This window comes from Apium graveolens, chromosome 2, assembly GCF_009905375.1.
Source record: "Apium graveolens cultivar Ventura chromosome 2, ASM990537v1, whole genome shotgun sequence".
NCBI classification, from domain to species: Eukaryota; Viridiplantae; Streptophyta; class Magnoliopsida; order Apiales; family Apiaceae; genus Apium; species Apium graveolens.
In genome coordinates this window covers 137,958,382-137,967,305 of record NC_133648.1, presented here as the reverse complement: position 1 = coordinate 137,967,305, position 8,924 = coordinate 137,958,382, and the positions used below count along the sequence as shown (strand labels likewise).

The 8,924-nt window shown below is 36.3% G+C and overlaps 1 non-coding gene across 1 annotated transcript; it reads left to right on the top strand.

Moving 5' to 3' along the window:
• The first annotated feature begins 5,267 nt into the window (after positions 1-5,267).
• Positions 5,268-5,374, top strand: LOC141709845 (small nucleolar RNA R71). The gene has a single exon (XR_012570401.1). It is a non-coding gene; the product is annotated as a small nucleolar RNA R71 (small nucleolar RNA).
• The last annotated feature ends 3,550 nt before the right edge of the window (positions 5,375-8,924 follow it).

Sequence of the window (8,924 nt, the reverse complement as noted above, 5' to 3'; positions counted from 1 at the left end):
ATATTTAATTACATTGGGCTAGGCTCAAGATGTAATTAGAAGGCCCAACCTAATTATCCATGGTCCCTATTGTAGCCTATATATATTCTTATTCTCTTCTTGCTTGGCAATTGTGTGAAAACATATTGTAGCCACCAAGGAGCAAGAAGAGAGGATAACTTGAGAAGACGGAGGCCACACTTCGCTCAAGGGAATTTGGGAATACAATAGAAGAGCGTGGAATCAACCATTAACAAGGTAATCCTCTTTTCATAATCTTTATCGTAAAACGTAGTAACACCCTAAGTCCGTGGTTCCCAACAAATCCAACTTCTTAAAGATAGACAAAGGCATCAGATTGATGCTAGCTCCCAAATCACATAAACACTTGTCGAACGACAAGTTTCCAATGGTTCAAGGAATAGTGAAGCTTCTAGGATCTTTAAGCTTTGGAGGCAACTTCTGTTGCAGCACACCACTGCATTCCTCCGTGAGAGCAACAGTCTCTAAGTCATCAAGCTTCACTTTCCGAGAGAGAATAAATTTCATAAACTTCACATAGCTAGGTATTTGTTCAAGAGATTCAACGAAAGGTATGTTGATATGAAGTTTCTTGAACACTTCCAGAAACTTAGCAAACTGCTTATCCAACTTTTGCTTCTACAGCCTCTTAGGAAAAGAAGGTGGAAGATAGACTTGTTTCTCCCCTGTATTACCCTCAGGAGGAGTGTGTTCCATAGTTTTCTTCCTTGATTCCACTTCGGTTTCCTTCTGCACATCTTCTTCAGCCACAACTTCAGATTCTGGAACTTGAGATTTTTCGGGGCTTGCAACCTTCCCAGCCCTCAATGTAATTGCATTTACATGTTCTTTTGCTTCCTTCTTACCTGGAACTTCCGTGTCACTAGGGTCTTAATTTGATTCTCCAAGGTCTTAATAGAAACCGCTCGGCTCTTACACATGAGTCTCAACTCCTCCAATTCATATTTTACATTAGATTGTTGAAGTTGGATTTGTTATCTTGGTGCATATTGCGGTTGTTAAAAACCAGGAGGGTTGAATTGTTTTATTGCATACTGCTGATAAAGATGTTGCACCATATTAAGATTGTTGCTCCAGCTGAAGTTAGGATGATTGCAATTGTTTTGATGATAGGTGGCTGGAACTGGTTGCTGCTACCTCTGAAAGTTGCTCATGAACTAAGCTGATTCACTAGAAATAGCACACTGCTCCGTCTCATGCACACCAGCACAAAGCTCACAAACACTAGTAATCTGATTAACCCCATAATTAGCCAAAAAAATCCATCTTCATCGTTAAAGCCTTAAGCTGAGTAGCTATAGCAGTAGCTGCATCCACCTCCAGAATTCCTGCTACCTTTCCTTGAGGTAATCTGTGGTGCCCCAAAATCCGAGGTCAGGGATCTAGGAGGCCACACCATCTTGATTCCTGTATAACACTTATCTCGTACCATAATATATACTCACACCTTTATGACCCCACACTTATCTACACACACACTTACAGGTTATTATCTTGAAAACGAACCATTCATTACTAGAGTATATCAATCCACAAGGTGATAATTATTACAATCCTAAAAGTGATTAAGTCTTACTGCGGAAATAACCTTTAAGTAAAGTTAGTCCATCGGCCAAATATCCGTTTCTTATTTATTATCATACATAAGTCATACTTGTAAATAAGTCGGACTAAGAACAACTGAAAACCAATCCAGCTTATTTGGTCTACCTAAGGTACAGCACAAAACATCCTACAGAACAGCTGGATGTTTCCTACCCATTTTCTGGCTATGATTCTCATGATAGGCATCTTGATTCACTATTGTGTTGTGTCAATTTAGGAAAACAAGTGTGAGCTATAATGCCCAACATAATAATGTAAAGTATGAAATGAATGTATGACAATCTCAAGTATAATTCCCATATGATAAATATGTTTTATTTAAAAATAATTTTCCTCGGTGATACACACCTTCTTTCGAAAACAATTCTTTAGTGGATTTATTATCCTGCGAATACCTCAATGGTAAACCCAGCACCTAGGCTTGGGTTACGGTATTGCATCACAATTCCAATTGGAAGAATTTAGGATATTCACTGGAGCCACCGCATACGATGATCAGTCGTACTACAGAAATAATAACCTTTTCTACTAGTCGAAGGATGACTCATTTGTATCCCGGTTATCACCCTTGCCGCATTCGGGCTACGTGTCCCATTTTGGGTATACACATACTTCACAAGTTCCTGAGTACACAGAGTACCTTCGCCTGCGGTACCTTGGGTAGTCTCCCTAGTACACATAGTACTAGAGTCTACCCCTACAAGTCCTTAAAAGAATCCTATCATATCTCGAGAACTCGAACCACATCGAAGTTTCCCAAGCGTTTTGCTTGTTGATAGAAACAGCTTATATTATCAATGTATATATATATATATACTTCCGAGAATTTTCGGAGGAGTACTAAGGATGTGAGTTGACCGTTTTCAACAGATAATTAAATAAGGGGGAGTTTCTTTTGAAACTATAATCAAAATATTTAAAATAAGTCGAGATAATATTCTTTGACGATCTGAAATTATTCAAATGATTTTCTGAAATTCAGAAAGTATTTTAAATCCAATTTTATGATTTTTAAATCATATTAAATCATTTAATAAATAATTAATAATTAAATACTAATTATTAAATAATTAAACCTCGAGTAATTAAATTTTAAAAGAATATTTGAAATAATATTCCTCAACTAATTTATGTTTAAGTAATTAAAGTATTCTTTAATAATATAATTAATCGAGTTTGAAATAAATAATTATTGGAGAATAATTCTCCTATATTAAATGAATAATTAAAATAATATCCATTATTCGAGTAATTAAATATAGTTGAGGGAATACGATCTTCGGAAATTGTTTTAATAAAAGTTCGAGGTATTTAATGTTTCGCAAGTGGACATTGAGTCCCTTGGAATAAAATAAGTTTGGACTTTAATCGTCCAAAACATCTCCGGAATGATTCATGGGTTTTCGTTTTAAAACTCTGACCGACTCTCGGTCTTATAATCATACATCACGCTCATGGCAGCGTTAAAACCTTCTACGACATATATATATCGTCACACTATCGCTATATATGCGAAAACTCAAATACTTAGTATCATGGCAAGCATGAAATTTATAAAAAAGATAGTAAAACAATCCTTTCGCAACACAATAATATATGGAGTTGGGTTCGTAAACTTTCCTGGGTACTTTGAGGTGGGGGATGCTCTAGGGTCCGCTCGGAAATCTATAATCATAAACACATATCGTTTCGTTAGATCCCGCTCTTATTTATGGCAACTCGTACATACACGCTACTTATTATTGTTCTCGCGACTCGTTTTACTCTTATTATTCCTTTAAGTACTCATTAATGTCACGGTCGCTTTCTTTTCGAAATCTTTTATGTCCGTTTACATTTCCATCGTCGGCTCCACTTATTATTTCTAACGGTTTTCTAATCGCGCGGTCTCGGTTCCGATATTTTTATAAAATTGAAAAATACTTATTTTCACTTCAAATTTTTATAGTAGTTAAGGAACTCTATTCACTACTCTCTGTAAAACTTTCATGATTTATGAATATTATTAAGTCGATCATTTCTATTCCCAAAGTTCGTAATTCGTAGCAGTTTTTGTCGCGTAAATCACTTTTACTAAAATGGTCATAACTTTTGATCCGTAAATCGGAATCAAGCGATTCAAGCGTCTAAACGATCCTTTAACATTTTTTATCATAATCAAGTGTTACGTTTTATGAAACTACAGTTTATACATTCGGGAACTTCTGCAGAAACTTACTGTTGAGTTTTGTTCGTTTTAGCTAGGTTACGATTACAATCCGAGTTTCGTTTATGTATTAAATCATTATACCACCACCAATAATTATCAAATCATCATCCCAACAATAAATCCTATCAAGAACATCATGTTCTTGAGGCAACAATCATCAACCTTAGAACTAATTAACTAAACATCAAGATTACAACAAATCAACCACTAAAACTAAGTTTAGAACTAGGATTTTAAAGGTTCTTGAAACTTAAACCTTAAAAGATTGGTCAAAGATTTATACCTTTTTTGAAAGATTGAGATGTGTTCTTGATGATGGTGGAGTCTTGGGAATGCTTGGTTGGGTTTTTGGAACCTAAATCAACCATTAAAATCAAGAAACCAAAGAAAAGTTATTATTTATACTATTCATTATCACTTTTCTTGAATTTATTTCACCCATCAAACCTCAATGAAATGAGTTCAAAAATTTATCTTAACTTAGTTTAGGATTTATGAAGCTTGGGAATTAATGGTGGATTTTTGTTATGGCTAGAACTTGGAGTTTTGAAATTAATTTTCTTGCTTTTCTTTGTTTGGCCGAATGGAAGAAGTGGGGAGGGAGAGAGAGAGAGTTTTTCTTGCTTCTTAAAATGCTTCTTGTGTAATATTTATGTTATATAATTTGTATATATTCTATACTAGTAAATCTATGCATATCCTAATATATATCTTGCTAGCTTCCTAGGCTTCCAAGCTAATCTATTTAGTTTAGGTTTTAGTCTTACTATTCCTAGCTTGTAGGTCATTATGGTATCTAGTTTAGGTTACTATTTGATAACCTAACCATGGTTAGTTTCTTACCATAGTTAGTTAGTTTATTTATCTTGGTTCGATACCTTTATTTATTCGTTTACGTGTTCGCTCGGTTGCTTATTCATTTTCGTAATAAATTCTTGCAAACGTTCGCGGTGTAAATCCGTTCGTATATGTTATTTACATTTTGAAGTATCATTCTTGGATTTCAATTCATAGGATTTGAATTTGTAATTATATTGTGATTCCCGTAATCTTTGATGGTTCGTAGATACGGTCATTTTTCAAAGTTCGTTTTCTTCGAAAACTAATTGCGTTTACATACACTCATATGGTACGTATAATCAAGTTATCGACTCTGAAACTCAATTTCTCATGCACAACATAGTGTGGGCTAAAACGTTTTTCCTGTCTCTCAGGGTTACTATTCATTAAGCGTTTTTCAAAGACTCAAAAATTCGAGTTATTACATAATCTCTGAGAAGGGTTCTGGTATTCATTAGCAGCCATCAGTTCAATCAACTCACAATCTTCATCATAGCTCTTAGCCCATAAGGCTCCATCTGATGTTGTATCAAGCATGGGTCTAGATTGTGCTCCGAAGCCATTATAAAAGCAGTTGATAATCCAGTCAGGCATCCTATAATGAGGACAATTTCTAAGCATCTCCTTATAATGAACCCAAGCTTCATATAAAGACTCTCCTGATTGCTGCGCAAATTGAGTAAGAGTGTTTCTGATTGTAGTTGTCTTTGCCATAGGGAAGAAGTTAGTAAGAAACTTTTGAGCAATATCATCCCAAGTAGTAATAGAGCCTGGTGGTAGAGAATGCAACCAACACTTAGCTTTATCCCCCGGAGAGAATGGGAAAAGTCTCAGCTTAACAACATCTTCAGAAACATTGTTGAATTTGAAAGTGTCACAGATCTCGATGAAATCTCTAATATGCATGTTGGGATCTTCCATTGGAGAACCCCCAAACTGGACTGAGTTCTGCACCATCTGAATCATGCTAGCCTTGATTTCAAAAGTGTTAGCCGCGATGGCTGGTCTGACAATGCTAGACTGAATATCATTAATCTTCGGTTGAGAGTAATCCGTCAAAGCCTTCAGATTCACTGCTGGTTCTCCCATTGCAATAGTAACTTCTTTTTCAACTTTCTCAACTTCTTCAAAAACTTCTTCTACTTCAACTTCTTCCTCCGCTTTATCCAGTCTTCTCTTGCGATATTGAGAACGCGTTAGCATAAACGCTCTCTAGAGTTCGTGAAATACCAACAAGCAAACAAGTAAGTAAAATATTCGAGTCAGTGAACTTTAACGAACACTGATGTCAAGCACATAAACTAAAAATTAACACCGAGTCCCAGACAGCGACGCCAAAAACTTGTTAAGACGAAAACACGCGCTGAAATTACACGCAAGTATACGTGTTCGCAAGTAATATAGAATTATTTTTAGTTCATTCCCACAGAGACTGGTTTAGGTTAAGTTTAATTTATGCACTTATAAAACAATGATATGGCTATCGTTCAATGCTAATACAAATAACAAATTAGTTTTGATTAAACTAAGAGATTATACTAAATAGCATTAGCTAAAAGAATTGAGGTTAAATTACTTATATGAGACAAATATGGGATTCTAACTTCATTAATACTTCATTCAAAGTCATTGTTCTTAACCTTAGCATGAAATGGTGATGACAACTAATCAGATGACACGAAACTAGTAAACTCCAACTTTCGTTGTACGAATACCCTACTACCAGACATCCACAAAAGAGATAGAAGCTGAATAGACACCAATTATGTTGAGACCCTATATATCTATAGAATTTAACAACATAAAGGTTTAATGCACAAGTTATCTATCGTGATTACAAAGGCAAGTAAGATGGTAAAAATTATCTACGAATCATGCATAATAATTACATGAACCTATGCTACCATGGCAAGTTTTAAACCTCTATCTTCACTGTCGCTTCAATAGAGATTAACATACTATCTTATAAGTTCGCAACGCTCATAAGATGAATAAGCATAACCAATACTAGGATATCATACAATCACCACACGCTAAGATATCGAAATAAATTAACTATTGAAATCCATATGTAAATCCGTTAGAACCCCACGATAACGATTAGTTCATAACCGAACTCATCATCACCATGAATTCCGATGAAAGCATGGTATAATAAACTAAGTCATTATAAACTGAATAAATATATCAAAGTACGTTAACAAGAGTATTAGGTTTAACAAACAAGAAAACAAGCATCCAAGATTACAATTTAAGCAAAGAATCACAAGTACAAACAAGCTTTTCTTCTCCTTCGTTGTATTGTGCTCCTAGGTCTTCTCGCTGTTATCTCATTAATCTTTGTTATGAAAAAACATCTTTAAAAAGTCTTCATATAGAAGCCCAAGTCGATCCAGAAGTCCAGCAGATCATCATTTTACTTAAATAATGATTCTATAAAATGACCTAGCGGGCCGCCCTGGGATCCGGCACGGCCGCTCTAGGATCCGGCACGGCCGCTCTGAGTATGGCGCGACCGCTCCCAAGTGTAGCGGGGCCGCGCTGAGCTTCTGGAAAAAATCTTTCTTCTTTATTTATTGCCTTCAACTGCTGGTTTCTTTTACGCATTTGACCGAAGCTCCATCCGAACACTTTTCCAAGCATAAAGCATGCAATATCCAGTCCTTCTTCCTGATTATGTCCTGAAATGCAAAATAGTACAAAAACACATCAAATCACAAACAATTTGAGTATAAAACACCAATTGGAGCCTTTATGAAGCGTTCTAAGTTAATATAAATGCCACTTAACATTCGCCTCTATCCCTCGGGCACCGACCATATAACCTAGAAATTTCTCACTTACTACTCTGAATATACACTTATTCAGATTAATTCTTATATTATTCCATCAGAGTGTCTTGAAGAACTCTCTCAGATCTTCAGCGTGATCTCTGAATAAGGAATTTACAATCATGTAATCCATATAGGCTTCTATATTTCAGCCAATCCGCTCATTTAATATTTTGTTGACCATCCTCTAAAATATGGCTCCAGCGTTCTTAAGTCCGAAGGGCATTTTGACGTATGTATTGGTTCCTTTCGGAGTTATGAACGTTATCTCTGGCACATCTTTACTGTTCATAGCAATTTGATGATATCCAGAAAATGCATCAAGAAAATTAGGTACCTAGTTTTTAGCCATGGCATAAATCAATTGGTCGATGCTGGAAAGTGGGTAATGGTCCTTCGGAGAAGCCTTGTTGATATTTGTGCAATCCACACACAGAGATGATGTCTTTCCTCACCCTGGTAAGTGTTAATTTTTTATGTTTGGTTCATCACTTTCCCACTTGTTCTTTTTGTTATTCGGACTAACTGACCATTTACCTTGTGTACTTTTTGGCCGGCTACTCATTGGGCCGCTGCTTTTGAGGACAAGGTGTAGGACATGCAGGCCCGGATGGCTCAAGTGGAGGATCTAGAGCAAAAGGCCTGCTGAGGAGGAGCTCAGGAGAATCTAACTGTAGAAGGAAACTCTGATCAGCCAGGCTATAGTATTGTAGGATAACAAGCAGCGGCTTGAGGGGGACTTGGCGAAGGCGAACAGGCGCATCATTCATCGAAATAATTAGTTTAAGAAGTCCTGAAAGGAGCTTCGGATGACGATGAAGCAGCTGAACCTCACCAAAGACGTTATTTTCAGCGGATTATTTCCTAGAGAAGACTCATAGGCTTGGATGGGATCATAAGCAGCTCCCTGATGACAGCCTTGAGGATCTCATCGGTCGAGCCGTTGTGGATGCTCATTTAGAGGTTTCTTCGTGTTAGGATGAAGAGCTATCAGATTCTGAGCCTCATTCCTACACTTGGACTTGTAATATTTAATTATTGCGCAGTATTATTGCCTTTGGGCTTATGTAATTTAAACTGCCTTTGGGCGTACTTATTTGGTGGCCTTCCTGCCCTTTCTTTATTTAAATATATTTATACTTGCATCTTCAACTCCTTTAGTTTTGCCTTAGCATTATTTATATTTGTCATATATTATTGCATCTTCAGCTTTAACTTTTCCTTGGCAATATTTTCTTTGCTACACTTCTTCTCCCAGTATTGAAGGGACAAGGGCTTTTCCTTCGGAAGAACATGGGTTTAATTTACCTAATTCTGAAGGGTAATCCTTGGGTCTTTAAGACTTAAAAATCATTATAAATGGGAATTCTCTGAGATAGGTTTAGGCAAGCGGAGGAACTTTCCCTTAGGATAACAAA